Source organism: Rhinopithecus bieti, unplaced genomic scaffold (assembly GCF_001698545.2).
Source record: "Rhinopithecus bieti isolate Rb0 unplaced genomic scaffold, ASM169854v2 scaffold_43555, whole genome shotgun sequence".
NCBI lineage: Eukaryota > Metazoa > Chordata > Mammalia > Primates > Cercopithecidae > Rhinopithecus > Rhinopithecus bieti.
This window is the reverse complement of record NW_016817848.1, coordinates 527,926-538,958: the sequence shown is the minus strand read 5'-3', so window position 1 is coordinate 538,958 and position 11,033 is coordinate 527,926. Positions and strand designations below refer to the sequence as shown.

The 11,033-nt window shown below is 44.1% G+C and overlaps 1 pseudogene; it reads right to left on the bottom strand.

The window, feature by feature from the left end:
- Positions 1 to 5,902: 5,902 nt before the first annotated feature.
- Positions 5,903 to 6,548, bottom strand: LOC108518084 (40S ribosomal protein S12 pseudogene; annotated as a pseudogene).
- Between the last annotated feature and the right edge of the window lie 4,485 nt (positions 6,549 to 11,033).

Sequence of the window (11,033 nt, the reverse complement as noted above, 5' to 3'; positions counted from 1 at the left end):
TGAGAGCCTCTCTCCAAAAAAAAAAAAAACTTTAAATAAAAGTAAACCAATCATTTCATCGTTGATCTCTACCTTTACTGCTTGGACATGAGGAAATGTGTTCTTTTAGAATTTGTTAATGCTTTATTTGTGGCCTCATATATAGAGTTTTTTTGGCTGTCCCAATTTTTGTGAATGTGTCTTCACTTTTTAATGTGTTTTTTTTTTTTTCTCTATATCTCTCCATCTATCTAGCTTGCTAATCAGATTATTCAGATCTTTTATCTCCTGGGTTTTTTTTTTTTTTCTCTCTTGTTCAATCCATTGATTTCTGAAAGAGTGGGTTTAACATTTCCCACTTTTATTGTAGTTTGTCAATTCCTCCCTCTAATTTAGTCTGATTTTGCTTTATACTTTTTTTTTTTTTGGTTTTTTGATTTTTGTTTAATAGGCAGCGTCTCCCCATGTTTCTCAGGCTGGAGTGCAGTGGCTATTCGCAGGTGTGATTATAACTGCAGCCTCAAACTCCTGACCTCAAACCATCCTCCTGCCTCAGCCTCCTAGGTGACTGGGATTACAGGCATGTACCACCTCACCCGGCCAGCCATATAATTTTGAGAGCAAATTATTAGGCTCATACAAATTAACATTGTTTTATCCTTTTATGACTTTTTCAGTTTTATTACTTTTTGTATTAATATTGTTATCCTGAGATTGCGTTTTTCTAGTATATATTTTATGTCTCCTTTTTTACTCTTTCTGTATTGTTACTTAGGTTTATTTCTTGGAAATGACATTTTTTTTACAAGATTTAAAAAGTTCATCTGAGTTTCTGTTTCTAATTTGTGAGTTTAACCAGTTCACATTGATAAGAATAGCAGAAATATTTGGGCTTATTTCTACCATCGTTTGTGCTATACGTATGCCCTTGAAATGGATATTCATCTAGAACACATCGGTAAAATCCTATAAATTATTACAAACTGGAATTCTTCCATGCTGCTTGGTAAATAACTGTTCGCCCGAGACCCCACAGTGCCCCCACCCCGACTTTCTTCTGATCTGGCAAAAAAGGGTCAATGCTTGTCACAGGGAGACCCTCTAGGACCTTTTCTGAGATTAAATTTTATAACTTGGTATGAAATACTAACATCTAAAAGACAACATAAAACTCAATCCACTATTACAACAAGACCGTCCATGATAAACTGGATAATGCTTCTATCAATTTGAGAAGTATTAAGATTAGACACTGCACAGAAAACTCAAAATGCCCGGTAATCTTATAGCTCATATATGAAACTTGATAGAAGTATTTTCAACTTTAACTATAGTCATAAAAATGTACATGCTAGTACCAATGGGATTCACTATCTGCAGTTATAATAGCTTACTTCTGCAAATTTTTTTTTTTCTTTTTCTTTTTTGAGACGGAGTCTCGCCCTGTTGTCCAGGCTGGAATGCAGTGGTGCAATCTCGGCTCACTGCAACCTCCACCTCCCAGGTTCAAGAGATTCTCCTGCCCCAGCCTCCCAAGTGGCTGGGATTACAGGCACTCGCCACTACACCCAGCTAATTTTTGTATTTTTAGTAGAGATAGGGTTTCACTGTGTTGGTCAGGCTGGTCTTGAACTCTTGACCTCGTGATCCGCCCGCCTCGGCCTCCCAAAGTACTGGGATTACAGGCATGAGACACCAAGCCCAGCCACTTCTGCAAATTTTTAAAAAGCATATGGCTGACTTAAGCAGAAAATGCAATTAAAAAGAAAAGAAGGCCGAGCGCGGTGGCTCAAGCCTATAATCCCAGCACTTTGGGAGGCGGAGATGGGCGGATCACTAGGTCAGGAGATCAAGACCATCCTGGCTAACACGGTGAAACCCCCGTCTCTACTAAAAAAAAAAAAAAAAAAAAAACTAGCCGGGCGAGGTGGCGGGCGCCTGTAGTCCCAGCTACCCGGGAGGCTGAGGCAGGAGAATGGTGTAAACCTGGGAGGCAGAACTTGCATTGAGCTGAGATCCGGCCACTGCACTCCAGCCTAGGCGACAGAGCGAGACTCTGTCTCAAAAAAAAAAAGAAAGAAAAGAAAAAAAACCTACGGTCACGGTGGAAGAAGGTTGGAGTGTCTTTCTATGATATCTAAAGAAAACAGTATTAGAAAATCCTCCTCATCTATAGATTTTGCTTTCTGAATATTTGTTGAATCTGACTCCTTGTCTCCATCCCTTACATACTTTACATACTGTTGTGGTAATTTTCAGGCCCTTGTAGTTTCTAGTCTGGACCTCTGCAGGAGTTTTTTTTTTTTTTTTTGACAGTCTCACTCTGTGCCCAGGTTGGAATTCAGTGGCATGATCATCTTCCCTCACTGCAAGCTCCGCCTCCCAGGTTCACACCATTCTCCTGCCTCAGCCTCCCGAGTAGCTGGGACTACAGGTGCCCACCACCACGCCCGGGTAATTTTTTGTATTTTTTTTAGTAGAGACAGGGTTTCACTGTGTTAGCCAGGATGGTCTCCATCTCCTGACCTCCTGATCCGCCCGCCTCAGCCTCCCAAAGTGCTGGGATTATAGGCGTGAGCCACTGTGCCTGGCCTGCAGGAGCTTTCTAACTGGTCTTCTTGGCTCTAGTCTCACGCTCCTCAAATCTAACTTCCATAGTGGACAAGATGCATATCTGACACTTTGTCACCTTCTTTCTTTCCTTTTTTTTTTTTTTTTTTTTAAGAGATGGAGTCTCAGTATTTTGCCCAGGCTGGTCTTGAACTCCTGGGCTTAAGCGATTCTCCCACCTCAGCCTCCCAAAGTGCTGAGATTATAGGCATGAGCCACTGCACCCAGCCTATATCACTTTCTTAAACCATCAGAGGCTCTCCAGAATAAAGTTAAGCCCCTTAACCTGATACATAAGACTATCATGCCCTGCTTCTCCCTTACAAGTCTTGCCTGTCTTGAAACATCGCATTGCTTGTGTCCCCTTGCCCTACCCTGTGGTCTCCTGTCTGCATACCTTCACTCAGGCCATCTCCCCAGCCTACAATGGCATTTTCTCCTCTTTTCACTTTGGCTGCTCCTACTCATTCTCCAAGATTCTGCCTAATTCTTATCTTTTCTATGCGTTCTCTGACTTCCCTTTTCACGATAGTGGACTGAGCACATGCTGCCATCTCTTCACCCAGGCCCATCCTCCAGAAATGACAGGGAAGGAAAAAAATTAGTATTCTCAGAAAGATAACAGAAAATGTTCAGCGAATCAGAAGCACTGACACATTTCTGAGAAGCCAGATGCAGACAGGATCTGATTTGATACTGCAACCCAGCCCATGAGCAGCAGCCAAGGACATACTGTAGGTATCCTTGCGTGTATGTACTACAGTGTATACTACAATAATGGGAGCAGTAACAGGGCATTCCACACCCAGAGGTAGTGAATGCTTGCAACAAGATGGGAACAAGAGGGTTAGACAAGTACGCCCATGGAAGGAGCTAGATGAATTGACCCTGATTATCTCCCTCAACCCCACCCCAGCAGACAAGATGACCACGACAGCAGTGACTGTCTCCTGGTATGAGCTGTGTAAGGGAATGAAAGACAGGTCAGGGCCCCATAGGCTGGCAAAGCCAAGGAAGAGTTAAGTAGCAGCCACACCCCAAAGACCAGCTGTGAGAGCACGGCTCATCCACCTGATGGTGCCTCTGCCTATTCTGTACTCTCCTTGAAAGCAACATGGAGCACAAGCTCATCCAGTGATTTTCAGCCCTCCCTCACAGCAAGCTAGGCCAGCAGATTTCTTGCAGAAAATCTCATGGGTAAAGATGAGTTCACTGTGAAAAAATATCATTTGAGAAGCACCACCATGAAGAAACATAATAACCATAGCTAATATTTGCTGAGCATTTATGTGTCAGGCACTATGGCAAACATAAAGTGGGAGTATTTTATGTGACACTAAAGTGTCAAGTGATTAAGTAACTTCGTCCAAAGTCACATAGCTTAACATGAGAAGCCACAGATTAACCTCAGCTGTCTGGCTCCAGATCTGAAGATTAAACAGAACAAATAGACAACCAGTAATGTGCTTTGAAGAAAGTATAATGAATATTCTCAAATAAGAAAGGATGGAAAAGAATCAATTAGGGATATTAGAGATGAACAATGTGTTCATTTTATATTACTGATCATGGGAATAAAAAACAAAAAATATATTCATAGTTTAAACAAATAAAACCTAATTTACAATCTACAGGCCAGGGTCCAGAGGATTCATTTGTGGAGAAAAGGAGCATCCCAGACAAAGGGCCTCCAGTGGCTGATGTGTGCTGGTTTCCTCAATGAGGAGCTGACCTGATGCTCAGACACTCTGTGGCGAGCTCCATCAGTCAATAAACCCCTCTTCCCTGCAGAGATTGCAGTCAGTGTTTTGTGCTTCACCCCCAAATGTGAATACACAGCTAGGGGTAACCACTTGGGAGGAAGGCCTCCAGCAAGGGTGACCAACCTTGCTGACTTGCCAGGGACCAAGGCGTTTCACAGGACATGGGACAGTCAGTACTACTATGGTTTGAGTTTGTTCCCACCAAAACTTATGTTGAACTTTGATCCCCAATGTGGCAGTGTCGGGAGGTGTGCCTGGTGGGAGGTGTTTGGGTCATGGGGGCAGATCCCTCATGAATGACTTGTTGAACTCCAGCTCTCTCATGAGACTAGATTTAGTTCTCATGGCAATTTTCCTGAAGGAATGGGTTGTTGTAAAGCCAGGATGCCCCTTGGGTTTTGTCTCTTCCCACGTCGCACTCATCATTGAACTTTTCCACCATGTTATGACATAGCACAAAAAGCCTCCATCAGAATCTGAGCAGACGCTGACACCATACTTTTTGAACTTCCCAGCCTACAGAACTGTGAGCCAAATAAACCTCTTTTCTTTATAAATTCCCCAGCCTCAGGTATTCTTCTATAGCAACACTTAATGGATTAAGACAAGTACTAAAATAAGAAAAATCTCTGCCAAACCAGAACTAGTTAGTCCTATTCTAGCATGTGCAAGCAATATCCAATTTGCAAGCCTGACCTATATTCATAGCTCACAGGCTGGGAACACAGTCATCTGCTATAATTTATATGATCTTGTGACAACACCTGCCAAAAATCATATTAAATGGTTTGTGACTTTTGTTGATCCTCTTCCAGCCTTTGACACAATATATAAGCAAAAATATGAACTATCCTGCTTGTAATTTCCAGTTGGGTAAAACAAAGATGTGTCCTGGATTCTCTTATTTTTAACTTGAAACCACATTGAGATAGCCCATTAGTTTGCTTTCCTACTGACCCACACAACTGTTAGGCACAATCCAGGCCACTGACCAGCATCAGCTCCAAAGGATCAGTGTCTGTGCCCTGCAGGTTGTTGCATATGGTGGGGCCCTGCCACCCTCCTCTGCACTGGAGCACAGAAGGTCAAGCATTCTCTTGGATGCAAATAACCTGATGTGGTTATCATGGACTAGGAGTAGTTTTAGTAGACAATGAATACTGCTATCTAATGACCTCCAGAAACAAGGGCTACCACATCTGGATCTGAAATAATCATTTTAATGGAAATCCTCCAACTTTAGGGAGATTTATAGGAAATAATAATAAACAATAAATCATCTTATTTAGTTACTTTGGGTATACATTTCACAACCAGTTTTAATAGGGTTTATTGCTCAAAATTAGATGTGCCACAGGTGTGTGTGTGTGTGTACATACATATGTATATGTGTAGTCAAACAGGATATATGGTTACATGCCTGCTTTACATTTTTTCCAGGCTAATTTGTATTGCCATTGCATTTTATGATGTGGAATTGTGGGGAATCAGTTACCCATTCATTGCCTTGTTAGGGAACTCTCACATTTCCTCCTGAAGAGAATCTTGGCTCTGCCTGCAGGGACTCCCTTGATGCACTTTGGAGGGGATATGGGTTGGCCTCTTCAGAAACATTTTCTCTTTCTTTCTTTCTTTCTTCTTTCCTTCCGTCCTTCCTTCCTTCCTTTTTTCTTTTCTTTCCATGTGTGAGGCAAAGATTTATTTCTTCATTTCTTGCATTTGAAGTACTCTTCGATGACGTCCTTGGCCTGAGACTCCTTTCATAGTCCTTAACTAGTACACAACTGCAACCAACCACTTTACAGGGTTTCCCCTCTCTGTCAGTTGTACAGGGGCTTTCCCATTCCCCTAGTTTCTTGTTGTCGTCACCCTTGACTAGGTTGATTTGGTGTTTAGCACAAAGGGTCTCCACCAACTTGACATACATAGGCTTATCACAGTTGGATGCAAGCACACAAAGGTGGGCTTGGCACTTGTCTAAGGCTTTGGAAGCTTCGTGAATTCCACATGCTAGGCCATCGTGGCTGAGGGTGGTCTTCAGCACTTCTTGTAAAGCAGTATTAACGTCCATGACACCTCCAGCAGCAATGTCTTCCTCGGCCATTTTCTTTTGGCATTTTTCTCTCCCCAAAGTCTAGCTGATTATCAGCTTAGACACACAGTAGGCTATGTGCTATGAACAACAGGCATCCTGGGTTATTTTACAAACTCATGGATAGTCATTTTGAAACCACCTTCACCTTTGCAAAATTAGGACTGAGACAGTGAAAGAAAGCTAACTCAACCGACTGCATCTTGCTTCTAACCTCCAAGCTGTCTTTGTTCATTCCTGGGCATAGGCTGAACTAACTTCGGGAGAAACTTAGTTTGTAGTTTTAGTTTAAATAAAGATGGTAACAGCCCTTTCCCAAAGCAGACCTCCTTCTTGTCTGGGGACTAGACTTACATTAGCCATAGGATTAGAAATTATGGTTTAGGAGTCATGCAGCTGGAGGCTACAAGATTCTGACTCTCCCTAAACTGCTCCTGAGATCAGCGTTTGAGATATTTTGCAGACCCTGCACTTGATGGATCAGCTGGCACCACCCAGATGGAGAAACTGGCTCGTCTGATCTTGCGGCCCCCACCCAGGAGCTGACTCAGCACCAGAAGACAGCTTCGACTCCCTATGATTTCATCCCTGACCAATCAACACCCCTGGCTCACTGGCTTCCCCTCACCAAGTTATGCTTAAAAATTCGGCTCCCTGAATTCTCGAGGAGACTGATTTGAGTAATAATAAGACTCTAGTCTCCCCCACAGCCGGCTCTGCGTGAATTACTCTTTTTCTACTGCAATTCCCTGTCTTGATCAATCAGCTCCATCGAGGCAGCGGGCAAGGTGAACCCCTTGGGCAGTTACAATCTTCCTCCTTCAGCGAAACTCCAAGTTCCTCATTGATAGTGGCAAACACCAGTTGCCATATTTTCTATTGTTCCTGGCACAGAAAGTCCCTGTTCATGGTCCTGCTGGACGTAAGGGCCCAGGTGGTGAAAAGTTACCTCCCACCTCACCCCAACCTTGTCAGTGGGGCTGGATACTGGCAGTGGGCAAAGGAATGAAATTTATTTATTTATTTATATTTTTTAATTTATTTTTGAGATGGAGTTTCACTCTTGGCGTCCAGGCTGCAGTACAATGGCACCATCTCAGCTCACTGCAACCTCTGCCTCCTGGGTTCAAATGATTCTCTTGCCTCAGCCTCTTGAGTAACTGGGATTACAGGTGTCTGCTACCACACCCAGCTAATTTTTGTATTTTTGGTAGAGATGAGGTTTCACCTTGTAGGTCAGGCTGGTCTCGAACTCCTGACCTCAGGTGATCCACCCGCCTCGGCCTCCCAAAGTGCTAGGATTACAGGCATGAGCCACCATGCCCAGTCTTTTTATTTTATTTTATTTTATGACCGAGTCTCACTCTGTTGCCTAGGCTGGAGTGAAGTGGAGTGATCTTGGCTCACTGAAACCTCCGCCTCCCAGAGTCAAGCAATTCTCCTGCCTCAGGCTCCCGAGTAGCTAGGACTACAGGCTCATGCCACCATGCCCAGCTAATTGTTGTGTTTTTAGTAGAGATGGGGTTTCACCATGTTGGCCAGGCTGGCCTCAAACTCCTGACCTCAGGTGACCCACCTGCCTCAGCCTCCCAAAGTGCTAAGATTACAGGCTTAAGTCACTGCACCTGGGGAAATTTATTTCATTAGATGCTCAAAAAATGTATGACGCATGAGTGGGACTTCCTGCCTCCATCCCACATCTGCCAGAGTAAGGAGAGAGCCCAGCAGCTGGGGGTATTCTGGGTAAGACTCCCTCTCCCTCGGTCACATTGTTGTCAGAGTGAAGAAGGCCCCGGAACTCCGTCTGTTCCTGGCAATCTCTCCTTCCTCCCCCACCACAGACTCCCCCCCACACCATCATTATTTTCCCTGAGAGCATCAGGACCCATCTCCTTAGGGCCTTTATCTCGATATACATCAGTCACTCCAAGAAGCTCAGGCCCCTGAGTCATCCCTTCCCTTATCTCCTAGGCCTGAGTCTGCATATAGCTCTATGTGACTCTCCACCACTCCCCAGCCTTCATTTTTCCCCTTAGCACATACATCACCTGACATATCATACATTTGACTGGCTTATTTGTGAGTCTCCCCTGATTGAGGGTACGGTGTTCTGTCTCTCTTGTTTGACCACTATCCCCCCAGGATCTACAAGGTGTCTGGCATGTAGCAGGGACTTAATAAACATGTGTTGAGGAATGAATGAACAAACAAAAGCATCTTTAGTGTCCCGTTCACTGGACCTCAGGCTCCACTGCAGCCTAGTTAGTCTTGATCTTCAGGTCTAAACAAGGCCCAAACCACAAGTCTTCGTCCATACTGGCTTATCCCACCTATCTAGCAGTTTCCCAGGCTGGGCTTTGGAGACAGGTGGGCTTGGATTTGAATCCTGGCTCTGCCACTATGAGGCTTTTAACACCTCTGTGCCATTTTCCTTATGTGTAAAACCAGAAGGATGCCTAATTCCTGAGAATGTGGTAAATGAATTAAATGGAAAGTGTGTGTAAAGAGCTCAGCACAACTCCTGGCACACAGTAAGTGCACAATAAATTGTGGCCACCAGGGAGGCAATAGGGCAGAGTGAGGAAGAGCAACAGGCTTCCTCTGGTGCCATCTACGAGTTGGTAGGAGCACTGTGCACAGTGGATTCTGGTCAGGCCCTGAGCTCAAGGGAAAAGAATCCCATGATTGATTACTGATGTCTGTCATGGGCATGGGGGCCAGGCAACAGGGGAAGGTGAAAGAGAGTAGCAGCCCCAAGCCATACGTTTGTCATCCTGATCTAGAATTTCCACCATTACTCCTTTTCTTGTGCACATCTTAACTGTTTTTAAGGGTGAGAGCTCCCCCGTTTTCAACAGTTCTTTTCTGACTCCATAATTTCTCACACACCCCAACCCTGAAAATTGTGCAGTCTGCTCCTCTGAGCCCCAACACTCTTTTCTCTGCTTTTCCTTTATGATAAAGTATTTGGTTTTTAAAACACTTTCTGGCCTCCTTTCTGCACATATTATAGGTGGAACATGCCTTCAGGGTAGATTTCACGTTAGAAAACTAATGCAGGAAAGTGCACAGGGCTGCAAGTCAGAAAATCTGAACTTGCTGTGAATTTGAGCTCATCACCTTGCCTTTTAGAGTCTGTCCCCCCAGCTGAAAAGCAGAGCCCTAAGATGCCTTTGCAGCCCATGGTATCCCAGGGCTGTGGTGAGAATCAGCATATCTCTGGGCTCTATGGAGAGGAAAAGCTTTCATGTTTGGCCAGGCACGGTCGCTCACGCCTGTAATCCCAGCACTTTGGGAGGCCAAGGTGGGCGGATCACCTGAGGGTCAGGAATTCAAGACCAGCCTGACCAACATGGTGAAACCTCATCTCTACTAAAAATACAAAAAATTAGCCAGGCATGGTGTCAGGCGCCTGTAATCTCAGCTACGCAGGAGGCTGAGGCAGAAGAATCGCTTGAACTCACAAGGTGTAGGTTGCAGTGAGCTGAGATTGCGCCACTCTACTGCAGTCTGGGTGACAGAGTGAGACTCCATCTCAAAAAGAAAAAAAAAAAAGAACGCGTTAATGTTCTCATTGCATGTCTATGTATCCCCTCCTGCTACCAGGTCTCAACCCGGAGCTTCTGCAGATGCTCAAGATGCTTTTTCAGCAAGTGGGTAGTAGGATGAAGCTTCCAATGGGAGCAGTGGGCATTTGGCACGTACTTAAAACAAGCAGAGTTTGGAGAATGGAAAAGAAAAACCAACTTTTCTCGCCTTAAACCGGCAATTGCAAAGTTGAGAGCTGGGAAAGCTAAATGCTGCCATCTGCCGGTCATTTTCTATGTTAGCAGCATCAAAGTAGCCATAGTTTTATAAAGCTCTTGTTTAAACTCAGTAAAGACCCAGAGGGAGGAGGTGGCATTTACTGAGCACCTCCTGTTTATAAGTAACTGTCTTCAAGTGTGCTATGGCTACAGACATAAATTAGCCCTGGATGTTGCTGATAGAGAGAACACAGATTCCAGAGAGCCAAGGCTGCCTCTCAGTGATTGCATGCCTTAAGCTCATCCTTCAACCTCTCTGAACTTCAGTTTTCTCAAAAGGTAAATTGACCAGGGTGATCTCTAAGGATTCAAAGGAAGGGCCTTAGAAGATGAAGAGGATGTTGACAGACGGGTACTGAGAAGGAAAAGAAGAGGGCATCCTATGCAGACAAAGAGGAGGGTGTCAAGGGAAGCCCTGACATGTGTCTCCTTACCTCATCCCCTTGTTTGTGAAGCCGAGGGGTGAGTACCTGATCTTTAAGCGCTTGTCCACCTCTGACTTCTGGTCAAGGGAAGGGACAGAGGAATTGGAAAGACTTCTTGAAGGAAGGGTGAAACAAACACCTGTGTTGTAGGATCCACCAACTTTGGGAAATAGAACCATGTAATTACCTTTAAAGTATTCTATAATTTATTTACACATTATTACATAGTTTATTTACAACATTCTACTGTTGATGGACATTTAAATTATTTCCCATTGTCTCCAGGTTTGTTTTTCTGGCTTGGACATCCATGTGTATGCATTTCTTCTTATTCTTTTTTTTTTTTTTTTTTTTTTTT